We start from the raw sequence: 26068 nt of genomic DNA, 5'->3' as shown, positions 1-26068 counted from the left end.
CTGCAAAGAATCCTGTGGCACCTTATAGACTAACAGAGGTTTTGGAGCATGAGCTTTCGTAGGTGAATACCTACTTCATCAGATGCATGTAGTGGAAATTTCCAGGGGCAGGTATATATATGCAAGCAAGCTAGAGATAATGAGGTAGTTCAATCAGGGAGGATGAGGCCCTGTTCTAGCAGTTGAGGTGTGAAAACCAAGGGAGGAGAAACTGGTTTTGTAGTTGGCAAGCCATTCACAGTCTTTGTTTAATCCTGAGCTGATGGTGTCAAATTTGCAGATGAACTGAAGCTCAGCAGTTTCTCTTTGAAGTCTGGTCCTGAAGTTTTTTTGCTGCAGGATGGCCACCTTAAGGTCTGCTATAGTGTGGCCAGGGAGGTTGAAGTGTTCTCCTACAGGTTTCTGTATATTGACACTTGCAAATTTGACACCATCAGCTCAGGATTAAACAAAGACTGTGAATGGCTTGCCAACTACAAAACCAGTTTCTCCTCCCTTGGTTTTCACACCTCAACTGCTAGAACAGGGCCTCATCCTCCCTGATTGAACTACCTCATTATCTCTAGCTTGCTTGCATATATATACCTGCCCCTGGAAATTTCCACTACATGCATCTGACGATGTAGGTATTCACCTAAGAAAGCTCATGCTCCAAAACCTCTGTCAGTCTATAAGGTGCCACAGGATTCTTTGCTCTTTTACAGATCCAGACTAACACGGCTACCCCTCTGATACTCCCAAATCCTGGCACCCTAGGCGACCGCCTAGGTCGCCTAAATGGAAGCGCCGGCCCTGATTAGGCCCCGCAGCCGACTCCAATGGCAATTGGATAGACTTTGGCCACTAGGCTGCGCAGCCCTGTACTTGAGGGCTGCCATATTGACTTTGGACTCTGAGCCGTGCTGCTTTCAGCCTAAGGACAGTCTGAGAGACTGTAACCATGGTGGTGTCATTACCCCAACCCACCCCTAAGCAGAACAGGGTGTGCATATAATGCAACACATGCTAATGTCAATGGAGTGTTACTGTGTCTCACTTTAAGTGCCTTAGTTTACTTCCAAATCATACCTTACTATCACTCCTAATCTTACCTATATTGGTTTAGTGTAGGTACTGAAATTAACATTACAATACTAATGATAAGCAGCTTCAAAGAGAAAGTCCCACTCCTGACAGCTGGAAAGAGATGGAGCGAGATCAGATTAGATGTAAAAAGCCACTTGTATAGGGAGGATAATTATTTTTCCTCATCCTGAACTAAGTAAAAAGCTACCTTGCTGTATGTGTGATCTTTTGGAAAAGATGCATGCATTTAAAAAGATATTTTCCAGCAAAAAAAATCATGCTGTTTAATAAGTGTTCAAATAGTTATGTGCCAAATAGTAATTTGCATGACAATCTGATTTTTTTTTTAATTTTAAGATGTGAAATTAAATGAATTTTGGCAAACATTATGGAATCAGAAGATGAATTTCATTTTGTATTTGATTTTTTTTAAATCCAAGAAAATAGCAACTTTTTTAATTGAAAGAAAATAATCCTTCATGGGATAAAGTGTTTGCTTATGTTATTTGACATTTATTTTCTTCTTGTTCATGAAGTAAATCTCAATGAGTGGATGTTGCTGGCCTTGAATCTCCCATTACTTCTTTACTTCTGAGGTATGGGTTTTAGCATCTGAATAATTAATAATAATAATTAGCCTGTTCTGAGTTCCAATCCATTGTTATAATATTGATAATTAGTACCTTTGTCTGCAGTGCCTTCATGTTAGAGAGGTCTCTTTTGTGAATCCAGTCCCATGTCCTAATTCTTTTCCAATAAAATTATCAAACTTAGTTTCAAAAGGTATTTTAGATTCTGCAGGAAAAAAGCAGAATGAAAAGGTTAATTAATAGAATGCTCAACAATCAGTCATCTTCAATTAAAATTAGCTTTAGTCCGTGTAGGCATGCAGTCACAAATCTGTCTCAGTTTCTGCACTCCGGGGACAAGCTGCATGCATAATGCAAATCTTCCCTACTTCTCTTCCTGGTATTAATATTTATTCCTGAAAACTCTCCTGGTAGCTAAAGTTCCATATTTTATTTTCAAACAAAAATTCAAGGTTGCAGTTCTAGACTCTTCTTTTCATTTCTTTCCTTCCTTCACCACTTTGGGGGACCAAGGACCCAATTATACAAATATGTCAGCCCCAGAATACATTGAGCAGCCTTACAACAACCCATGCTCAAGGCTGAAAATAAATGGCAGAGATTCCTAAAGGACAAATCACCTGACTTCAAAGACAGCTGCTAGATGCTCAAGGCTTTTGAAACTCAGGCAATTTATTTAGTTACCTTAATACATATTTAGGAGGCTAATTGTTTGGTTTACAAAAACCAAGCCAAAAACCCCTGTGGAGCCCTTTCCACAGCCCTACATACTTCTAGTAGACCTATGTGCATGCATAGCATAATCTTCCTTATTTGAACTTTATGTTAGGGTTTTGTACTGCCACCCAGTAGTATCTGAACACCTTTCATGTAAAATCCATAGCGATAGAGAAGTGCCTAGTGAATTCTTTGTGGGCTCTTCTCTTTCTGGGTGTCCAAATTCTGCTTGGGGTAGGGTTTATTTTTGGTTTTTCTCTCAAGTTTTTTTGGGTTTTTGGGGGGAAGAAAAGGATGTGTTTGGGTAGAAAGGAGGAGTCAATCTTGTGTCATTCTTACTATGGTGGAAAGTCTTTTTCAGAGAGGAAGGATCTGCAGTTTTTCCTGCAGATGGCCAGACTCAACTCAGCTAATCATGTCTGAAAGTTTGTTCCATAGCTGGATACCCTCAGCCAAGAATGATCTTTCTCCACCTCTCATGCAAGTCATCCTGGGCTTTGGGTTGTGCATTGTCCCATAGGAGCACAATTGTGGTGGTGATTCATAGATTGAAATTCAATCTTTAGTATAGCTGGTGCTTGATCCACTTAAATGCATTGATGATTAGGACCATGGTCTGAAACTGGCATCTGACACTAACTGGGAGCCAGAAGAGGGCCTTGAGCACAGGCTTGATATGATCATGATGGCCTAGAGACCATGGAAGAGGCTTTCCAAATTGACTGGAAACACCCAAAGGCACCTCTCTTATCAGTGACAGCTATTTCAATATCAAAGTGCTTTCGTATTCACTTCTGCTGTAAAACTATTCGAAATAATATTTCAGGAAAGGTTTATACTAGGGATTAGATTGTTTTCCTTCTCCTTTTAGTAAAAAAAAAAAAAGATGAATCATTTTCACTTAAACATTCCAAATATTTCACCCTCAAGAACACACCAAAGGCCTCATTCTCCACTGCCTTTACACCCCGGCAAAGTGTTGGCAGAGGAGAAGGAAACTACTATTCTGATATGTTAGCATTTTACTCCCACTTTGCATTATAAATGAGTCCACGGGATATGAGGCAGTCAACCACTTGTTCCAGCAGACCAAAAAGAGGAATGTTTTAGAATGTTATGAGCAAATGAAAACAGAAGATGAGAATGGAAACTTATACAAAAGTAGCTTGCAGCTGCTCCCACTATAATTCAGATTTTCTACTTTCTTGGGAAGAGAATCCTTGGATATTAAAGCATGGACCCATATCTAATCCTCTTTTCTTTTGGGAAAATTAGCAATCTAATTTAGACAAAATAAGTAATGGCTTCAGCTGCAGCCCAAGTCTCAAACTTTACCTGAATATCACTTGAAGTTCAGATTGCTTTAGATACCATGGGCCTGAACTGCACAAAGCACAAGTCAATGGGGAAGTGGGCAGAGGTGACTTGGGGTCCTATCTAAAACCCACTGTAGTCAGTAGAAAGTTTCCCATTGACTTTGCTGTATTTTGGATCAGGCCACTGAGGCTCATGTTTGCATTCCTTTGCATGCTGCTGCTGTTCTCTGATCCCCATCCCCTGCAACGGGTAGAGTGGTCTGAGGTTGAACTACTGCAAGTTTCAGGGCAGGTGTTAGATTGCTCTCTTCAAAGGAGTTGCCATCCTGTGCTAATAGGGGTCCAAGGTGTTTTTTACTCTTTTACTATCTAGGAAAGACAGTGGTCAGTCACAGAGGGTAACACTATTTGCCATCACTGTTTCTATGATGTCTTCTTATATGAATGGGCCAAAATATTTGAATGATAATTAGCTAAGGTTGTCTAGCTTGCCTTTTATAAATGTGTGAAATATTTCTGATCAGTTCATTATTTAACCTTTGGCAGTGAAACAGTGATCTAAACTGTGCTTCACTATTTTAGACACAATACATGGATTCAATTATTTATTTTAATATACTGTGATAGTTACTTATCACTCCTGTTATGATATGATATTCCCCATCTAAAAGGTTGTTTTGAAAATCAGACACTTTGCTGGCAAGTTCTTAATTGAAAAGAAATGTTATATAATGTGGTTAACTGAAGCTGAGATTCATGACACACAGTTATAAATCAAAATAAAATAAACAATTTTGGTTAGCAGGTAAACGTTCTATTCCATGCTCCATAACCTTAATATTGATATTTTTTTAATGTTGTCTCACCCTCTTCAACTCGGTCTCCTGCCATGATCTGACAGTTTTCCATTCCTGTTTGTGCTGTGTTTCTCAGCCACTCCATAATGTGTTTTTCTTTCCATCAACACTGATTACTGTACCATAGAACTGTGGGAAACTTTTTGCCCAAAATGCCAAACCTAGTCATGCTAACTAGGGTTATTTGTAAAACAAATCTGCTAAAATTTTGAGCCAGATTCACTAAGAGCTTTCAAAAAACTTTGGGCCAATTTTGAGTCAACAGGATGAATTTGTTTGTTTGTTTGTTTGTTTGAGTTTAGTTTTGCTTTTTGAGTGGAAACCAGGTGAAAAGTAACATTTTTATTCAGAGCAAAACTCAGGGATTAGAATTCTACCAGTTCAAACATCTTTTGTAGGAACCCTTATGAGCTGAATCTACTGAGTTGTCCAATCCCTTCTGTAGTCTCTCTTCTCCCAAAACAACTAGAACAATGTTTCGCATTGTTTCTAGTGACATGGCTACGTGATGGACTATGTGAAGGAAGCTTTGTTTTCCTCCTGTGTTGAACCAAAACAAGTGCTTAGCTGCCAAATAGGAGAATCAGTACACAGCTAATATTATTCCAAAGTACATTTCTGAGAGACATTTGAACCATGTATTCATGCTATTGTGTCTAATCCTCTTTCAGTCTCTAATCGTGGGTCCCTTTCTGTGCATGTTAAGTAGTTTTTCATCTTGACTGAATTCTAATTTTATCTGAACTTTTCCAATTATATATGATAATTGTGTAAGAAATCATTTTGCAACTAGAACATAGCTTAATATAATAAATGGAGATATACCACCTATCTCAAAGAGCTGGAAAGGACATTGAATCCAGCCCCCTGCCTTCACTAGCAGAACTGAGTACTGATTTTGCCCCAGATCCCTAAGTGGCCGCCTCAAGGATTCAACTCACAATCCTGGGTTTAGCAGGCCAATGCTCAAACCACTGAACTATCCACTCCCCCATTAAACAAAATATGTTGGTTTCACAAATGTGAACTATTTTCTGTATTATATAAAAAGGTCCAGCTTCAAAGTAAAGGCTTCTTTAATTAGGCATTCAAAAATGTAACACTTTAATTTCTGAATCGTACAGTAGCACATTCATTTAGAGACATAAACCAAAATCTATTTTACAGGAATATATTTTTGTATATTTCTTTATGCCAAATACAAATTTTTGGCAATATTCTGGAATAATTTTAAGGCACTGCTATGCAAAACAAAACATAAATTACTATTTTTAGCTTACAAAAGCTAGAATATGTATTATATACTTGTTCATAAGCCAAATTTTGTTAGTAAAAAAGGGAAGCACCAGAGAAGGGGGTCGGCTTATGAACGGGTATAGAGAGGGAGAGGTGGGACACAGCCCCTCCCTCCAACAGCGGGAGCAAGGAGAGGCAGCAGAGCCAGAAGGGAAGAGGCAGGGCCAGAGTCTTTCTGCTTCTGGCTAGGCTGCTCTCCCCCTCGCCTCCGAAGCAGCTGCAACTCGGGGCCTGACAGGCTGTGGCCACACTGCCGGAGCACGCTGTGGCTGTGCTGCCCGGTCCAGCCCGCTGGAAAAGACAGTTACTCACCTTTGTAACTGTTGTTCTTCGAGATGTGTTGCTCATATCCATTCCAGTTAGGTGTACTCGCCGCGCGTGCACGCTCATCGGAAGATTTTACCCTAGCAACTCCGGTGGGTCGGTAGGTCGCCCCCTGGAGTGGCGCCACCATGGTGGTGGATATATACCCTTGCCGACCCGACTGCTCCTCAGTTCCTTCTTGTCGGCTACTCTGACAGTGGGGAAGGAGGGCGGGTGTGGAATGGATATGAGCAACACATCTCGAAGAACAACAGTTACAAAGGTGAGTAACCGTCTTTTCTTCTTCGAGTGCTTGCTCATATCCATTCCAGTTAGGTGATTCCCAAGCCTTACCTAGGCGGTGGGGTCAGAGTGAGATGTTGCAGAGTGCAAGACTGCGGAGCCGAAGGCTGCGTCATCCCTAGACTGCTGAACCAGGGCATAGTGGGAGGCAAAGGTGTGGACCGAGGACCAGGTCGCTGTGCGACAGATTTCATGAATGGGCACATGAGCGAGGAAAGCAGCCGATGAGGCCTGAGCGCTGGTGGAGTGCACAGTCACATGGCCCGAGGGGACATGAGCCAAGTCATAACAGGTGCGGATGCACGACGTTACCCAGGAGGAAATCCGCTGCGATGAGATGAGTAGGCCCTTGATACGCTCAGCCACCGCGACAAAGAGTTAGGGGGTTCTGCGAAATGGCTTAGTTCGCTCGATATAAAAAGCAAGTGCTCTACGGACGTCTAGGGAGTGTAGCTGCTGCTCCCTGCGAGACGAATGTGGCTTTGGGAAGAAGACAGGTAGGAAGATCTCCTGGTTAACATGGAAAGCTGATACCACTTTGGGGAGAAAGGCTGGATGTGGTCGCAACTGCACCTTGTCCCTGTGGAACACAGTATATGGGGGATCTGCCGTGAGGGCCAGAAGCTCCGAGACTCGTCTTGCTGATGTGATGGCCACCAGGAAAGCGGTTTTCCAGGAGAGGTAGAGAAGGGAGCAAGTTGCTAACGGCTCGAATGGGGCGGACATGAGTAGGGCAAGAACCAGGTTAAGGTCCCATGTAGGGGCAGGGCAGCGTACCTGAGGGTAGAGGCGCTCTAGGCCCTTAAGGAATCTAGACACCATCAGGTGTGAGAATACCGAGCTGCCATCCTCCCCTGGTTGGAAGGTAAAGATAGCTGCCAAATGGACCCTCAGAGATGATATCGCTAGGCCCTGTTGTTTAAGGGACCAGAGGTAATCCAAGATGTTGGAAATGGAGACCTCGGTGGGAAGAAAGTTCCGCTCCACGCAGCAGCACATGAAACACTTCCACTTGGCCAAATATGTCACTCTAGTGGAAGGCTTCCTGCTACCCAGGAGCACCTGTTGCACTGGGGTAGAGCAACGCAGCTCAGACTGGGTCAGCCACGCAGGAGCCATGCCGTGAGGTGGAGGGATTGAAGGTCCGGGTGACGCAGTTTGCCGTGGTCCTGGGTGATCAGGTCCAGGTGAAGAGGCAGGGGGACAGGGTCAGCTATGGCTAGGTCTAGCAACATGGTGTACCAGTGCTGCCGAGGCCACGCTGGAGCTATCATGATCAAGCAGGCTTTGTCCCTGCGTACTTTCAGGAGGACCCTGTGGACGAGCGGAAATGGTGGAAAGGTGTAGAGCAGGTGCATTGTCCACGGTACAAGGAAGGCGCCCGCCACCGAACCAGCTGAGAGGCCTTGAAAGGAGCAGAACATCTGGCATTTCCTGTTCCAGCGGGACTCAAAGAGGTCCATCCGGAGAAACCCCCACCTCCGGAAGAACGAAAGAGCAACGTCTGGGCGAAGGGACCATTCGTGGGAAAGGAAGGATCTGCTGAGGCAATCCGCCAGCGTGTTCCGAATTCCCGGGAGAAAGGATGCGATGAGGTGTATAGAGTGGGTTATGCAGAAGTCCCAGAGTCGTAAGGTCTCTTGACACAGGGGTGAAGATCTCGTGCTGCCCTGCTTGTTTATATAGTGCATGGTCGTTGTGTTGTCAGTGAATACTGACACACAACGGCCCTGTAAGAGTTGTCAGAACGTCTGGCAAGCGAGGCGGACCGCTCTCAGCTCCCGGACGTTGATGTGGAGGGTCAGCTCTTGAGATGACCAAAGGCCCTGGGTGCGTAGGTGCCCAAGGTGAGCCCCCCAACCCAGGGATGATGCGTCCATTGTCAGGGACGCCGAGGGCTGGGGAGAATGGAACGGGAGCCCTGCACACACCATGGAGGGATCCAGCCATCACTCAAAGGAGTCTAGGACGGTCGGGGGAATGGTGACGACCATGTCCATAGGATCTCTGGCTGGACCGTATTGTGAGTTGAGCCACGATTGGAGGGGCCGGAGGCGCAGTCTGGCATAGTTCGTTATGAACATGCAGGCTGCCATGTGGCCCAGGAGAGCGAGGCAAGTGCACACCGAAGTCAACGGCGCCGCTTGCAGTCTCTGGATGATGGCTGCCATAGTCTGGAACTGTGACAATGGTAAACAGGCTTTGGCAAGAGTGGATTCCAGGGCGGCGCCAATAAATTCTATCCTCTGAGTGGGAATCAGAGTCAATTTTTCCACATTGATCATTAGGCCTAGATGTAGGAAAAGGTCCTTGACAATGCGGACGTGACTGAGGACTCGCGCCTTGGAGGTCCCACGGATGAGCCAGTCGTCTAGATACGGAAACACATGTATCTGACTGCGGCGAAGGTGGGCAGCGACTACAGCCATACTTTTGGTGAATACTCTTGGGGCTGTAGAGAGGCCAAATGGGAGAACCGCAAACTGAAAATGTTGGCGGTTGGCCACGAACTGGAGGAACCTCCTGTGAGGTGGGAAGATGGCTATGTGGAAGTAGGCATCTTGCATGTCGAGGGCAGCATACCAGTCTCCATGATCCAGGGATGGGATAATGGTCCCCAGGGATACCATACGGAACTTCAACTTTATCATGTATCTGTTGAGTTCCCGCAGATTGAGGATAGGTCTGAGACCTCCCTTTGCCTTGGGGATTAGGAAGTAGCGGGAGTAAAACCCCTTGCCCCACTCGTGCTCCAGTACCTCCTCTATGGCTCCTTTGGCGAGGAGCGTTTGCACCTCCTATAGGAGTAGTTGCTCAAGAGAGGGGTCCCTGAAGAGGGACAAGGGAGGGAGGTGGAAGGGGGGGGTTGAAATAAATTGGAGGTGGTATCCAAGTTCCAGCGTGCGTAAGACCCAACGATCTGATGTTAGCTGGGACCAGGCAGGGAGGAAAAAGGAAAGATTGTTGGAAAAAGGAGGGGACGGATCCTTTAAAGAAACTAGTACAACGCCCTTGGGCGCACCTTCAGAAGGAAGGTTTTGGCCCTGAGGAAGGCTTGGAGGAGCTTTGGTTCTGGCCCCCATAGTTGGCTGATTGCCTTCAGCGACCGGTTCTGCCTCGCCGTCTGGTGAAGTCTTGTCTCTGCCGGGGCTGAGGGTAAGGGCCGTACGGTTGGGGCCGGAACAGCCTGCGCTGAGTCACCGGTGTGTGCATTCCTAATGAGCACATAATAACCCTGTTGTCTTTTAGGCTCTGCAGCCTAGGGTCAGTTTTATCCGAGAACAGCCCTTGGCCCTCAAATGGAAGATCCTGGATAGTGTGTTGGAGCTCCGGGGGGAGGCCGGAGACCTGCAGCCACGAGATACGGCGCATAGTCACGCCAGAGGCCAGAGTCCTGGTGGCTGAGTCCGCAGCATCCAGGGAAGCCTGGAGGGAAGTTCTCGCCACCTTCTTTCCTTCATCGAGGACGAGAACTCCTGTCGTGCGTCCTGCGGAAGCAACTCTTTAAATTTGTCCGCTGCTGCCCAGGTGTTGTAACTATAGTAGCTAAGGAGGGCTTGCTGATTGGACACGCGGAGTTGGAGAGCCCCCGCGGAATAGACTTTTCGCCCTAGCAAGTCCATGAGCCTCGCATCCTTTGATTTAGAGGCTGGAGCCTGCTGGCCATGGCGCTCCCTCTCGTTAACCGACTGGACAACGAGGGAGCAAAGAGGAGGGTGGACATAGAGATATTCATAACCCTTGGAGGGCACCATGTATTTATGCTCTACACCTCGCGCAGCAGGCAGGACAGAGGCCGGAGACTGCCAGATCATAGTGCTATTGGCTTGTATGGTCTTAATGAATGGAAGAGCCACTCTAGTGGGTGCATTCGATGACAAAATGTCCACCACTGGGTCCTGTACCTCTGGGACCTGCTCGGCCTGCAAGTTCATATTTTGTGCAACACGCCTGAGGAGATCCTGGTGGGCCCTGAGGTCAATTGGTGGAGGGCTGACAGATGTGGTTCCAGCTACAGCCTCGTCAGGGGAGGGTAAAGAGGAGAGACCTGGAACAAGAGGGTCTGATGAGTGCTCCGCCTGGTGGATCGTGTCTGTCTCCCTGGGGAGGTCGGAGTCCTGAGGCTGGGTCAACCCTTCCTCCATAGGAGGAGGAGGAGGACGGGTGATCATGGCCTCCGGCACCCTGTGCTCTGAGGTGGTTGAGCGCGATGGACCTGGGTGACGGCCTTGGGCCTGATGGTACGCCCAAGGTGTCTAGAACCCCCACTGCTGCGGTCCACGATCATGAGGCTGGGGCTCATGGAATAATGTAACAGGCATGTCGGTGTCTGGGGCGTATGCACTATCTGCCTGAGAAGACACAGACGGGTGTCGGGACGGCAATGGAGGAGCCGAACGAGGCTGGTATGAGTCCTTCGCTCCCGTCGCTGGTGATCTCCTCGATGCTGGGACCGGGACCTGCAACCAGCACGGTGCCGGGAGGTCGACCTGGATCTCGAACTTCTGCGGCGGGACCGGCTGCGAGAGTCTCGGTGCCGGGAGCGGTGCCTAGAGCCGGAGCGGTACTGAGAGTACCAGGTTGGATGAGAGATGGATCTGTGCCGTGAGTACAACCGGTACCATCTAGGTGAGCGGTGCCGGGACTGCGAGCGGCGTCTAGACCGGGACCATCAATGAGACCGCGAGTGGTGCTGGGACCTGGATCGAGATCGGTGCCGGCTCGTCGATTCCAGTGAAGGAGGTCTCATAGCGGCTGGCTTGCCTCTGGAATGCAGGACCCGCACCGGCGGTGCCGGGGATTGAGGCAGGGCAGACTCAGTCATTGCGATAAGGTCCCTGGCCGAGGAGAATGTCTCCAGCGTGGAGGGGACCGTAAGCTCGACCACAGGTCTCACCGGGGAGCTCTCAAGGACCGGACTCGACAGCCCTAGCGGGACCGGAGTCGACGGTACCACAGTCGTCGGTGCTGCAGCAGGAGTAGGTGCCGGGTGATCCAAATGAGTCTGCATCGAAGGTGTGGAGGAAGCTGAGAGCCTCCAATCAGGTCCCTGTGCCGGAGAAGACCGGGGCCGAGGTGTCTTGGCGGAGCCGGCGTGGTCCGGTGCCGGAGGAGCGCTGTCAGCGCTCGGTGCCGAGGACAGAGGGTTCAGGGCTGCCTCCATAAGGAGAGTCTTTAAGTGAAAGTCCCTCTCCTTTTTAGTCCGCAGCTTAAAGGCCTTGCAAATGCGGCACTTGTCGGAGATGTGCGATTCCCCGAGGCACTTTAGGCAAGAGTCGTGGGGATCGCAAGTGGGCATCAGCTTTTTACAGACCGAGCACGGTTTAAACCCCGGTGAACCGGGCATGGGCCCCGGCACCAGGCGCGAGGAAGGGCTAATGCCCAAGCCCCGCTAAACTATATACAGTAACTAACTAACAACTATAAGACTAATTACACTATAGACTAAGTCAACTATATACAACAAGAGATCAAATGAACAAGGAGAAGCTAGGGAAGTGGAGAACAGCTAAGCCGCACTCCACTGTTCCAACAACCGACACAGGCGGTAAGAAGGAACTGAGGAGCGGTTAGGTCGGCAGGGGTATATATCCAGCGCCATGGCGGCGCCACTCGAGGGGGCGACCTGCCGACCCACCGGAGTTGCTAGGATAAAATCTTCCAACAAGCGTGCACGCGTGGCGCGTACATCTAACGGGAATGGATATGAACAATCACTCGAAGAAGAACATGCTGCGGCCGTGCCGCCCCGTCTGGCCCACTGGAGCAGGCTGCAGCCGCGCTGCCCAGCCTGCTGGAGCAGCTTCAGCCAGGTAAGAGACATCCTCCCTTGGCTCTCCCCACATAAGGTGGAAAGAGATGGGATGGGAAGAGTGTGGGGGTCCCGGGATAGAGGTGGGGTCATGTAGGGGTGGTCACAGGGGTTACTCCCCTGACTCCCAGCTTCTCCCTCCCCAGAAAATTTCCCCACCAGTTGCTGTCCCAGCCTGTCAGGGTAAACAGCTGGTGCACTGGGACACTTTGTTTACTTAGGTTTACCTCCATGCCTGCAGACGCTCGAGGTAAACAAATCATCTCAGCCTGCCAACGGCTTATCCTGAAGGCCTGGGAGCCAAAGTTTGCTGACCCCTGAATTATAGGGTCGGCTTATGAATGGGTTATAAAAATTTTCCATTTTTACTTATCTATCTTGTGGGGGTTGGCTTATAAACGAACCAGCTTATGATCGAGAATATATGGTAATTCAATTTTAATTTTAAACAATTTTAAATGTCTTCATTCAACAATGGATTATGTGCATAGTAAAAGATGTTATTTTAAAAATTGCAGACAAGATAGTCTCATAATTATTTATCACACGCTATTGGAGGTGAGGTACCGTGAAACACAAAATACTACTTAATAGTTCAAGGGGTTAGTTGTTAAATTATTGGAAGTATAAAGGAAATAATGTCAATTTTAAATGTAATTGACCATTATCTCACCAATTATCCTGGTTTGCTACCATTTAATAATGAGAAATTCAATCTTGCATTAGGGAAGAAAAACATCTAAGTCATCAGATGCCACACATCATTTACATTGGTTTTCTGTAGAAATAACTTGATGGGGAACTGGGCAGAATGTATTGTTCTGAGCAATTCTGAAGCTTTTGTAACATTATTGCAATAATTTAATTATGACAGTAATTCAAATATCTGTTGACAAGTACATTATGTCTTAATCTGAGTTAATTCTAGCAATATTGAGACTTACATTATCTTTTCTTATGACTAAAGCTCAGACTGACCAGTAAAATGGCCATGAGGAAAAGACTGGAAAGTAACTAATACTTCTAATGACAGCAAATATGAATGTTATAACATCTTCTGGGTGAAATATGGCAAGATTCTGCATTTCAAGAACTCAGGTTGCTGCATAGCCAGTTTTGACACTAACAAAAGTTAACATCCAGCTCAGTAGATGAAATACGTTTCTAGAAGATTCTAGGGCAAGACAATGACGACAAACTAAATTACAGTGCAACAGTAGCTGAATAACAGACTAGAATCTGAATTATTTTCAGTGGTTAAATAGTAATTTAAACCCATTTTTAAAAAGCAATGTTAATTTAAATGAATTTAGCCCATTTCCTTACCATGTAAATTACAAAGATGAACAAGTTATGATTATTTTAAAAATCTCTTGTGCCAGCCCCATGCAGTGCCAAGAGGCCACTCCAGCTCCACATACGTTCTATTTGGCTACTCCTTTGGTGAAATCCTAGCCCGCTGAAGCCAATGGGGATACCCTTGGCTTCAGTGGAGACATGATTTCATTCCTTGTGCCTTAAACTAGAGAACAGGACCTTACAGATCACCAATCTAATGAAGAACCCAATAGCTAAGAACTAGGCAGCAAAGTCTATGAAAAAGACCCAAGTGATTTCATGAATTCCAGGTTTTTGCCCTTTGTATTTTGCTTTGATATATCTATTGCTGGTTGAAACACCAATGGCTGGAATGACACAGTAGAGGTCATTCCATACTGTTCCTAACATGACATGGCAGAATGGCTGACATAGTAGCATGAGCATTTTAGTACTAAAGGCTTGGCTACACTTGGAAATCTATCTAAATAGCTACTCCAGAATATTCCAAAATAGCTATGTTGGTAAATTTTCCAGTATAGAGAAACCATGGATTTATATAAGGGCAATAAGATATTCTCCATCTTATTCTCTATCCCTTTTTTAATGATTCTTAACATTCTGTTTGCTTTTTTGACTGCCGCTGCACACTGCATGGACGTCTTCAGAGAACTATCCACGATGACTCCAAGATCTCTTTCCTGATTAGTTATAGCTAAATTAGCCCCTATCATATAGTATGCATAGTTGGGGATATTTTTCCAAAGTGCATTACTTTACATTTATCCACATTAAATTTCATTTGCCATTTTGTTGCCCAGTCACTTAGTTTTGTGAGATCTTTCTGAAGTTCTTCTCAGTCTGCTTCGGTCTTAACTATCTTGAGCAGTTTAGTATCATCTGCAAACTTTGCCACCTCACTATTTACCCCTTTCTCCAGATAATTTATGAATAAGTTGAATAGGATTGGTCCTAGGACTGAGTCTTGGGGAACACCACTAATTACCCCTCTCCCTTCTGAAAATTTACCATTTATTTCTAAGCTTTGTTCTCTGTCTTTTAACCAGTTCTCAGTCCATGAAAGGATCTTCCCTCTTATCCCATGACAACTTAATTTACATAAAAGCCTTTGGTGAGGGACCTTGTCAAAGGCTTTCTGGAAATCTAAGTACACTATATCCACTGGATCCCCCTTGTCCACATGTTTGTTGTCCCCTTCAAAGAACTCTAATAGATTAGTAAGACACAATTTCCCTTTACAGAAACCATGTTGACTTTTGCCCAACAATTTTTGTTCTTCTATGTGTCTGACAATTTTAGTCTTTACTATTGTTACAACTAATTTGCCCGGTATTGACATTAGACTTTCCGGTCTGTAATTGCCGGGATCACCTCTAGGGCCCTTTTTAAATATTGGCGTTACATTAGCTATCTTCCAGTCATTGGGTGCAAAAGCCGATTTTTGTACATTTGTGAATGCAAGGGAGACAGTTCCCACTGGAAGTGGATAGAGGAAGCACAAAGGAATGCTGCTCAACCAGCTATTAGCAGAGCAGGGATAGTCTGTTTGATGGCACATCAATGCCACTTTTCTTAAAGATCATTGCAAATTACTTATGAACACACAGGTCCAAATGAATATATTTGCCTCAGGATAGGGCAGGAAGACAGCCCATCAGCCTCTCTTGCAGTTCACAGTAGCCAGTGCCTCCAGCTGAAGCTAAGAAAGTGAATGCACAGTGCACCAAGCTGTGCTTTTCTTTTGGGATCTGCTGGTTCTCCACTGAAGAGTTGTGACTACTTTCTATGGCTACACCTCCTCCTCCCTCAGCGGACTCTCCAGGATGAGGCTCTGCATTGCAGTTTAAATCCATGCAAGTTTAAACCCAAACCCTGGGAGAAGCTAGGCTGTTCATAATTTCGTTCTTTCAGTTGTACTTTCTGAAAAGGGACTGCCAAGGACTTTGTGATTTAAATTCCTATGTGGTTTAACACTTGTTCTTCTGTTTTTCAGAAATGATTGGTTTTGTCCCATGCTTCTAATGGACTAAGAAAATTAATATTACATCCTCCCCTTTACTTTCTTGTTTATATGATCACATCAGCTAGTGCTGCAATAGGAATAGTAGCCGTGATTCTGAGCCCTGGCTGAGATAAGCTCAGTGCTGCTCCGAGTTGGGGGAAGGAGGCAATACACTACATTTGCAGCTCCCCAGATTCTAGACCCCGCTGGTCATTGGAACAGTGCCCAGAATAATCTAGAGCAAGGATCGGCAATCTTTGTTATGCGGCCTATTAATAGCCATTTATGGACTTAACCTCCAGCAATCCAGACTTAAGGCTAAGACTCCAGGTTAGGACTCCACACTAGGAAGGAGTCCAGTCTGGAAAAGAAGCTTATTGGAACATCTCTGAGTGTGAGATTTACCTGTATTTAGTTTCCTACTGTATTAGGCTTAGACTTGAGTGTTTTTGTTTTTGTTTTATTTTGTTTGGTAATTTATTTTGTTCTGTCTGTTATTACTTGGAACTACTTAAATCCTATTTTTTATATTTAATAAAATCACTTTTTACTTATTAATTAACCCAGAGCAAGTAATTAATATCCAGGGGAGCAAACAGCTGTGCATATCTCTCTATCAGTGTTATAGAGTGTCATAAACAGATAAGTAAGAGTTAATAGTCAGCCAGAGGTTAGCAGGTCTGTTACAGGAGTGGGTGGGTAAAGTTCTGTGGCCTTGTCATAAACGGATAGTTAAGAGTTAATGGAACAGAAGTACTTCATATCTCTTTTGCCTGTAAAGGGTTAACAAGTCCAGTGAGCCTGGCTATCACCTGACCAGAGGACCAATCAGGGGACAGGATACTTTCAAATCTTGAGGGAGGGAAGTTTTTGTGTGTTCTGATAGTGTTTGGTTGTTGTTCACTCTGGGGGCTCAGAGGGATCAGACGTGCAACCAAGTTTCTCTCCAATCTCTCCGATACAAGCTCTTATAAGTTCAGAATAGTGAGTACTAGGTAGATAAAGCGAGTTAGGCTTATGGTTGTTTTCTTTATTTGCAAATGTGTATTTGGTTGGAAGGAGTTCAAATGTGTATTTGGCTGAAAGGAGTTCAAACTGGTATTTTGCTGAAAGGATTTTAATTTGTACTTGTATACTTAGGCTGGGAGGGTATTCCCAGTGTCTATAGCTGAAAGACCCTGTACCTATTCCATTTTTTAAATTTACAAAGATAATTTTTACTGTTTTTTCTTTCTTTAATTAAAAGTTTCTTGTTTAAGAACCTGATTGTTTTTTTATTCTAGTATGAGACCCCAGGGGACGGGGTCTGGATCCACCAGGGAACTGGTGAGGAGAAAGGAGGGAAAGGGGAGAGAAAGGTTAATTTTCTCTCTGTGTTAGGATTACTTTCTCTCTCAGGGAGAGTCTGGGAGGGGGAGAGAGAAGGAGGGGGGAAGATGGATTTTCCTCTCTGTTTTGAGATTCAAGGAGTTTGAATCACAGTGATCTTCCAGGGTAACCCAGGGAGGGGAAGCCTGGGAGAGGCAACAGTGAGGGAAAGGGTTTACTTTCCTTGTGTTAAGATCCAGAGGGACTGGGTCTTGGGGGTCCCCGGGCAAGGTTTTGGGGGGGACCGGAGTGTACCAGGCACTGGAATTCCTTGTTGGTGGCAGTGCTACAAGTACTAAGCTGGTAATTGAGCTTAGAGGAATTCATGCTGGTACCCCATCTCTTGGACGCTAAGGTTCAGAGGGGGGAATTATACCATTACATAGAGGGTGAACAATTTATGAGTTTACCCTGTATAAACTTTATACAGAGTCAGATTTATTTGGGGTTTGGATCCCATTGGGAAGTAGCGGCTGGGGGCTAGAGACAGGAGCACTTCTTAAGCTGTTTTCAATTAAGTCTGCAGCTTGTGGGGGATGTGATTCAGACCCGGGTCTGTGTTTGTAGCAAGCTAGTGTGTCTGGCTCTACAAGACAGGGTACTGAAGTCCCAAGCTGCCAGGGAAAACAGGCTCAGAGGTAGTCTCAGGCATCAAGTGACAATCCTAAGGGGATTTCTGTGACCCAGCCTGTCACACCAAGTAGACTGCATGTGGGCCCAAGTGTTATCTTCTATTTTTTGCCTGTATAATACTGAATTATAAGCCAGGATTTGCAGCAGAATGACAGACAGTTAAACCTACATTCTTAGAATACGGAACAACACTGGGATGGAAGGGAACCTGTATGCATGCTCTCTGGTGCACAGTATGTAACATTGGGCACTTAAGGGTAGATTCACATGGGGGACCCAGATGCTTAATTGACATTTAGGTGCCTAAGTCCAACAGTTAGGCACCACTGTTATTCACAAAACTATCACTAAGCTGTCACCTAACCCTTTAGGAACCTGAGATCACTAGGTGCCTGCGTTTCCATTGGTAAAGTCCCCTAGGTGCTTAGATTTATGCCGATGGGCATACATGCAGCTGCCTAAGTCCTGATGCCACCTAACTCATGCCTAAGCCCCGTCAAGATTCACAAACAGGGCATTTCCCTGCCAGTCTTGCCTGTGGGGCCTGATCTGGTAGGCATGCATGGGCTGCGTATGACTCTCCCATTTGGGGAGGTTAGATGTGAGTGCTGGAAGCTCCCTAGAAGTGGGAGGCCATGCTCCCTGCTCTGCCTCGTGATCCCGTTCCACCCCTTCCCCCAAGAGCCCCTCTTCTGATCATACCTCTTTGCCCCCTCCTGCAAGCCCCTCCCCTGCCCATCAGGGGAGGAGAGGCATGAGCAGCAGATGGTAGGGGCCTTGAAGGAAGAAGTGGCCACAGGGGAAGAGGCAAAGTGGGATCAAGATCTTGGGAGGAAGAGATGGAGCAGAGGCAGGAAGAGGAGCAGTGTGGGTAGGGTCATGAGCAAAGAGGACAAACGTGGACAGGGCTGCAGGGCAATGGAGCAGGCACCCATTAGGTAGTGGTGTTCCAAAGGCAGTGGTCTGGCGTGCCTTCAGAGGGAGGTGCACTGTATCCTCTTTGGGGAGGCTTAGCCTCCCCTGGCCTCTTCTACCCACTGCCCATGGGTGGGCTCCATATATGCCTACCCCTCCACAAAAAACAGCTGGAGGAGGAGATGCCGTTCTTATACCTAGTAGCCAGTTTCAAATTCCAATGGTGCTTGATTCAGGGCAGGGACTTGAACCCAGGTCTCCCACCTTCTGGATGAGCAAACTGACCAGTAGCTAGGTGTACTGACTAGTGGCTATCAGAGGATATTTTGGTGTGAATCTTTCGCAGTGTTTCCTGTTCAATCTTCTCCATGTTGTAAGATGTTCTTGTGACACTCTATATGTTGGGGGAGTACCCTGTAGCCCCCTAATTAATCATTTATATATAATTGTGATATTTCACATAAACTATGCCATGTGAAGTATCAGGGGAAAGGTTATGATCTGCTGAAAGCAGTTGTTCTATCTAAATATGTATATCACTAGTGCATATGAAGTTATGGAGATTTGTTGCATGTTTGTCACTAACTATACCGAGAGTTGGGGAATTGCCCAGATATTAGATCCCTGCAGACAAGGACAAGATTGCTAACCATCACCAGGGCGGATGTCGAACAACCAACCACAGCCATTGTCCAGCAATGGAGTTACAATTCAATAAGAACGTCCACATTGGGTCAGACCAAAGGTCCATCTAGCCCAGTATCCTGTCTTCCAACAGTGGCCAATGCCAGGTGCCCTGGAGGGAATGAATAGAACAGGTAATCATGAAGTGATCCATTCCCAGCTTCTGGCAAACGGAAACTTGAGACACCATTCCTGCCCATCCTGGCTAATAGCCACTGAAGGACCTATCCTCCATGAATTTTTCTAGTTCTTTTTTAAACCCTGTTATAGTCTTGGCCTTCACAATATGCTCTGGCAAGGAGTTCCACAGGCTGACAGTACATTTTATGAAGAAATACTTCCTTTTGTTTGTTTTAAACCTGCTGCCTATTAATTTCATTTGGTGACGCCTAGTTCTTGTGTTATGAGAAGGAATAAATAACTTTTCCTTATTTACTTACTTCACATCAGTCATGATTTTATAGACTTCTATCATATCACCCCTTAGTCATATGTTTTCCAAGCTCAAAAGTTCCAGTCTTATTAATCTCTCCTCATATGGCAGACTCTCCATACCCCGAATCATTTTTGTTGTCCTTTTCTGAAACTTTTCAAATTCTAATGTATCTTTTTTGAGATGGGGTGACCACATCTGCAAGCAGTATTCAAGATGTGGGAGTACCACGGATTTATATAGAGGCAATATGATATTTTCTGTCTTATTATCTACCCCTTTCTTAATGAGTCCCAACATTCTGTTTGCTTTTTTTGACTGCCGCTGCATGTTGAGTGGATGTTTTCAGAGAACTAGCCACTCAAGATCTCTTTCTTGAGTGGTAGCACCTAATTTAGATCCCATCATTTTATGTGTATAGTTGGGATTATGTTTTCCAATGTGCATTACTTTGCATTTATCAACATTGAATTTCACCTGCCATTTTGTTGCCCAATCACCCAGTTTTGAGAAATCCTTTTGTAGCTCTTCGCAGTCTTCCTGGGACTTAACTATCTTTAGTAGTTCTGTTTCATCTGCAAATTTTGCCACCTCATTGTTTACCCCTTTCTCCAGCTCATTTATCAATATGTTAAATAGTACTGGGCCCAGTACAGCCCCTTGAGGGACACCACTATTTCCCTCTCTCTATTCAGAAAACTGACCATTTAACCCTACTCTTTGTTTCCTATCTTTTAACCAGTTACCAATCCATGAGAGGACCTTCCCCCTTATCTCATGACTGCTTACTTTTCTTAATAGCCTTTGGTGATGGACTTTATCAAAGGCTTTCTGAAAATCTAAATACACTATATCCACTGGATCACCCTTGTCCACATGCTTGTTGACCCTCTCAAATAATTCTAGTAGATTGGTGAGGAATGATTTCCCTTTACAAAAAAACACATTGACTATTCCACAACAAATTATGTTCTTCTATGTGTCTGACAATTTTGTTCTTTACTATAGTTTCAACCAGTTTGCCCAGAACTGAAGTCAGGCTTACCAGCCTGTAATTGCCAGGATCATGTCTGAAGCCCTTTTTAAAAATTGCATCACATTAGCTATCCTCAAGTCATTTGGTACAGAAGCTGATTTAAATGTGATTCAAGTGTGGCTCTGGGAGCATTCATGCAATTTAGGTGGCTCCACATGCTGTTGCCTGAGTGATCACAGTGCCTAGAGGGCTTTGCTGCTTGTCAGTAGCAAGGCATTGTGAGAGACAGCCCAGGCTGGAGAGATAAGGGGGCACAGCAGTCCCACCCTTCTAGGTTGCACCCTGGGGATCCTGTCACAGTTCTTAAATAATAATTGGGACAGAGAGGTGTTGGGATGGTGCTGAATTATGAATTACTGTGGCTGACATGAATGAATGTGGTAAGCATGAGTTTGGTATGGTTTGATATGTCTGTATTTGCTAGAGGATTCTGGGAGCAGGATTCTCTTAGCATTAGATAGACGGTGTGGAAATTTACTGGAAGTGCTCAGATGGCTCAATTTGTAGATATATTTCAAAGTTCGATGTTGAAACATATCATCCAGGAAACCAGCTCACCAGCTAAAGAAAATATAAAAACATGATCAGTGGGCTTGGTGCAGACTGACCTGGATCAAAATGACCCTTTTGGATGGCATCACATTAAGAGCTCAAGTAAATGATTGATGAGAGGGTAAATGTTGATTGAGCTTTGGTCTGTCTCCGTTTTGCAGCCCTCTTCTAAAATATTAGAGAAAACCAGTAATGAATGCCCTCAGGCCATATTTCTGGGACATGTGACTCCTCTGAGAACAAAAGGTATAAATGCTAAGCCAAGTAAATTAGTTAGTTAGTTCCCTAATTAACATCTGAAGAGGTCCATAATGCTGTGAGACAGAAGCCTCAGGGTAACCAAGACCCTGCTTCGGGAGACATTTGACAGCCCAAGTGCCTGAGAGGAGAAAAGAAAAGAAGAAAAAAGAAGTCTCCATCTAGCATTGGTAGCTATACCTGCTTTGTTTGCCAATCAGAATACTGTGTAAGGCCAACATAGTTACTGAGAGTTTATGCTTGGGGAATTGAGGCTTATTAGGGAGATGTGTATTATGTAACCTTTACTCCTTGTGTGATTCTTTCTCAAATAAATTAATATGCATTAAGCATATTGTTTCCAAAATTTCACTGGTACCGCTAACAATTTGCCCAGTTGTGGGCCATTAAAGATCCGTTTCAACAAGAGGGGGTGAAAGTGACTCTATAGCCCAGTGGTCACGACCCTTACCTGGGCGTGGGTGCTGACATCCCCCTTGTGAATCAAGGCAGTAAGACCAACAGCTAGAAATGACAGAGCTACACTCCAAAAAGAAGTTTGAGTACGTCTCGTTCCTAATTTTGTGAAATGAGTTGATTTTAGCTTTTTGAATAATAATGAATTTTAATGCTATATCTACGGTTCCATAGCAATATCTTAACAGGAAGAGTTTATTTATAGACATTATTCTCATGGTACCTATGGCACTATCTTTCAACCAGCCAAAACCAATGTTTATCTTACTTTTGAGATTAAACCAAATAGCTGAAATTTTCAAAGCCCCTATAAGAGATTTTGCACTCAGTTTCCATTAAATGTAATGCAAATTGGGGATCCAGATTCCCTAAGCAGCTTTGAAAATCATAGCCTATGGTACGTATATTTCATATAACATTCATATCATACAAGTAGACCCAGTAGTAAAAATGCACTAAAGACCTGATCCAAAGATCACTTAAGTCATTGAGAGTCTTTCCATCAACTTCAATAGGCTTTGGACCAGGTCCTAAAATTGGAGGGCCAAAAGAATTCATTTGTGCTTTTATTTCACACAAAAAGTAGCAAGCTTCTCAAATGCACTTGTGGACCTTTAAATGTCTTGTGCTTAAAAAAGACCTGGAACTAAATGAATTCAGGAACTGAATTAGCAACTGACTCAGTAAAGAGATGAGTCATCTTTGCAAAAAGTCTACATGATTACCCAGTGATCTGGACTAATCATTTAATGACATCAGTCTGTCAAGTAAACAACTCCACCACCCAACATTTGAGTGACCCATCTGTAATTTCTTTATTTAGCACAAGTATAAACAACACGTAAAAATGTAATTCAAAACATGTACTCATTTACTATATTAATCATATAGCTTTAAAAATCCTTGGTAAAATGTCATTAGGTTACATTATCCTTTTGTCATCTCTTATGGACTTGCAAACAGATTATTTCATCTATTTGTGTCAACTTTCTCATAATGAACAGTCATGTTGCGAGTGTCCTATAAATCCACAGATAAAGACTAATGAGTTTATTAACAGTATTAATTAGGATATAGTTACAACTATGTTGTCCAAATCCTTTGGGGACTGGGCCTTAAGCAGAGGTTCTCCGGCTGACAGAAAAAAGCTATCAATTCACAACCTTTTGTGAGGAGAATCAATGTCAATAAATTACTCATTTCTAATTGCCCTGGTAATGCTTCTATTAAAGGCAGAGGATAATTGTATTTTGTGTGTGACCAGACATGAGCAGACATTACTGTGGGGAGACTCTTTATGTTTTTCTCTATATCCCAATTGGGGATAGTGTCTTTTTGGACTTATCAAAGCCACTCTGGGAAGAAAAAAAAAAGAAGTCAAGATTTATAATTGGTCTAACTTTAGCCTTAGTGTATGTCAATAGGGTGGAGATGACATAGTCCTGGAAACTTATGTCCTTTATTTAGCCACAAAACAGGTACAGTATGGACAATGGCAGTGCAAGCCTCCCTGTTCCCCAGGTTACCCCGCCCGTGTGCCTCAACAACTTGATGGAACAAACTCTCCTTCTAGGAGAGTGAGACACAGTACAGAATTTCAGCCTTCATGCCTATTCAGGGCCTGTTCCTATAAACACTTCCTAGCACAGTGCTTCCTAATTTCAGAAGCCCCCTCAACTTCTATGGCCAGTAGTAAGCAGTTGCAGAATCAGACACACCCTCCACCCCAATATGGACACCTGCCACTGGAAAACAGACTATCTACTGTTTCTATGCTATCTAGCACAATGGGGGCCTGATCATGGTTGTGCTGAGGCACTAATATAACATACCATGATTAATGATATTATAATTATTGCATTAGTATCCAGAGGCCCTAAAGTTAGGCAATGTGCATGCATATAACAAAGAGAGGATTCATATCCCACAGAGTTTACAATCTCAAATCCAGACAGCCCAATTAACTTCACAAAGGCACCCACCAGGTGCTAACAAATGTTGGTCCCTATCTTTTTTAGTGTAATCTAATCCCACTGCTGGGGGGTGAAAAGTTCTATATTAACATTACCAATGTACTGAGCCTTCCAGCCCCTTCACAATAAATCATTTCTAAACTCAAGGATCATAATTATAGGGAGACCCCAAGAATGTTTGCTCTAAAACTATGTAGTATAGTGGGACACTGAGTTTAAAGATTAATGTTTATTTTAATGCTAATAATGGGGGGCGGGGAAACTGTGCAAGATGACCTCCAGAATGCTAGAACTATGAGACCTACATTTTCAAAAGTGACAAGTGATTTTGAACATCTCTGTTTCCAATTGCTTGACTTGAGACAACTTACAGAGCCTGATTTTCAGAAAGTGTAGAAGGTTCTTCTCAAAATCAGGACCCTTTATAGGTGTCTCAAATTGAGCACTCAAACAGAGACACTGAAAATTACTTGTCACTGAAAAAAAACAACCAGCTTTCAGTATATTCAGCTCCAGAAGTTGTTTATACAACTCCCAGTGATCAGGCATGCCAATCAAATGGGGTAGAGGTCAGACAAAATAGTTTGTTTTAAGTACATTGTTGAGAGAGAGAGAGAGAGAGAAGAATCTGTAGGAAAGCAGTGAGTTCCATAAATAAACAAATCAATTAGAGGCTGCCAAACATTGTTGACAATGCTGACTGCACAGTTTAAGGCTATATCTAAACTTATGTAGATAAGTTAAGTTAATGTGAAATAAATTAATTGTTTTGTGGAGACATTTGGCAGAAATTCTACTCCCTGATACTCAGAACAGCAGCATGAGAATTATTGCTAAAGTACATAGAAGCTGTGGACTTAAGCCAGCTTTCCAACAGCTTTATAAGCTGCAAAGTTTACAAAAAGCATAGGCTATCCTGTGCTTCTAAATTTATAGCCAAGAAAATCAATAAAACTGTCTAAATAGATATACTTTTGCTATAACTTGTAGTTATAAAATAATATTAGCTCATGCAGATTCAACACAAGATACACGTTTTAAAAATCCCAACATTCTGAATGTGGCTCATCATTGCCCACGTTAAATTACTGATGAAAACTCTCTATTTTATTAATGGTCAAGGACAGTGTTCACAGCTTCCCCAGTATGAGTCATGAAGCTAACAAGGTATAAGGTAAGAGCTAGTTACTAGTAAGTATGGAATGGGCATAAAATGGGTCATTTTAGTTGCTATAACATAGGTTCAATGTTCTGAGGTGCTGAGTGCCCTTAGTTTCCATCAACATCAGTAAGAATTGAAAACTGTTTGTACCTCTATAAGCAGGACTGTGTGGTGGTGTGAATGTTTAGAGACACTATGCAGAGTGGACACTAGGGGACATCGAGCAAGAAGATAAGAGTGTGAACAGGAAATAAAGGCAACCCAACCACTATGTCCTGTCTCTGTAATCTCCACTTGGTGTCAGAGTGGAACTGAATAAAGATCCAACTGACCACATACCGCTAGTCACTCTTCCAAGTTCAAAGAAAACCTAGGAGTTACCACGTAAGATACAATGTTTTCTAATGATCTCCTGAGTTTTCAGTTGCTCATGTATCTTGGAAGAATCTCACCACAGGTGATGCATTCTCCACATCCCTGATCCCAGACACACCACAGCAAAAGCAAACAGGAGGAGTTGCTTTTAAAAGGTTTTGTAGATGGAGTACTCAATGCTGTACCAATCACAGAAAAACACCTTCCACAACTGAAAAAAGTAGCAATGAGGCAGATGAAGTATTTGAGTTAATTCATGACATGCTCCAAAGAGGGTTGGACAAAATAAAGTTGGAAACTTTGGGCTGTTAGAAACATCTTGGGCTGTTTCTGAGGATTTTACCATAAACCACAGTCTATTGTTGAAAGGATCTAGACTTGTTTTCCCTGCATCAGCTCAACAGGAAATCATTGACAGACTGTCTGAGGGACATCAAAGCATTACAAAATGCAGGGGGAGAGCTAAGCAGTCTGTTTGGGGGCCTTGGCTGAGCAAACAGTTGGAACAGAGTGGAGAAATGTGATGTTTGTGCTCTCATAAAAGCCACCCACCTTAACTGTTAATACCGCCTGTTTTACCAGATATACAGACCACTGTAGAAAGTTAAGACTGACCTTTTCTAG

The sequence above is a fragment of the Gopherus flavomarginatus genome, chromosome 1 (assembly GCF_025201925.1).
Source record: "Gopherus flavomarginatus isolate rGopFla2 chromosome 1, rGopFla2.mat.asm, whole genome shotgun sequence".
Taxonomy (NCBI): domain Eukaryota; kingdom Metazoa; phylum Chordata; order Testudines; family Testudinidae; genus Gopherus; species Gopherus flavomarginatus.
The sequence above is the reverse complement of the archived record's forward strand: the minus strand, read 5'-3'. Positions refer to the sequence as shown.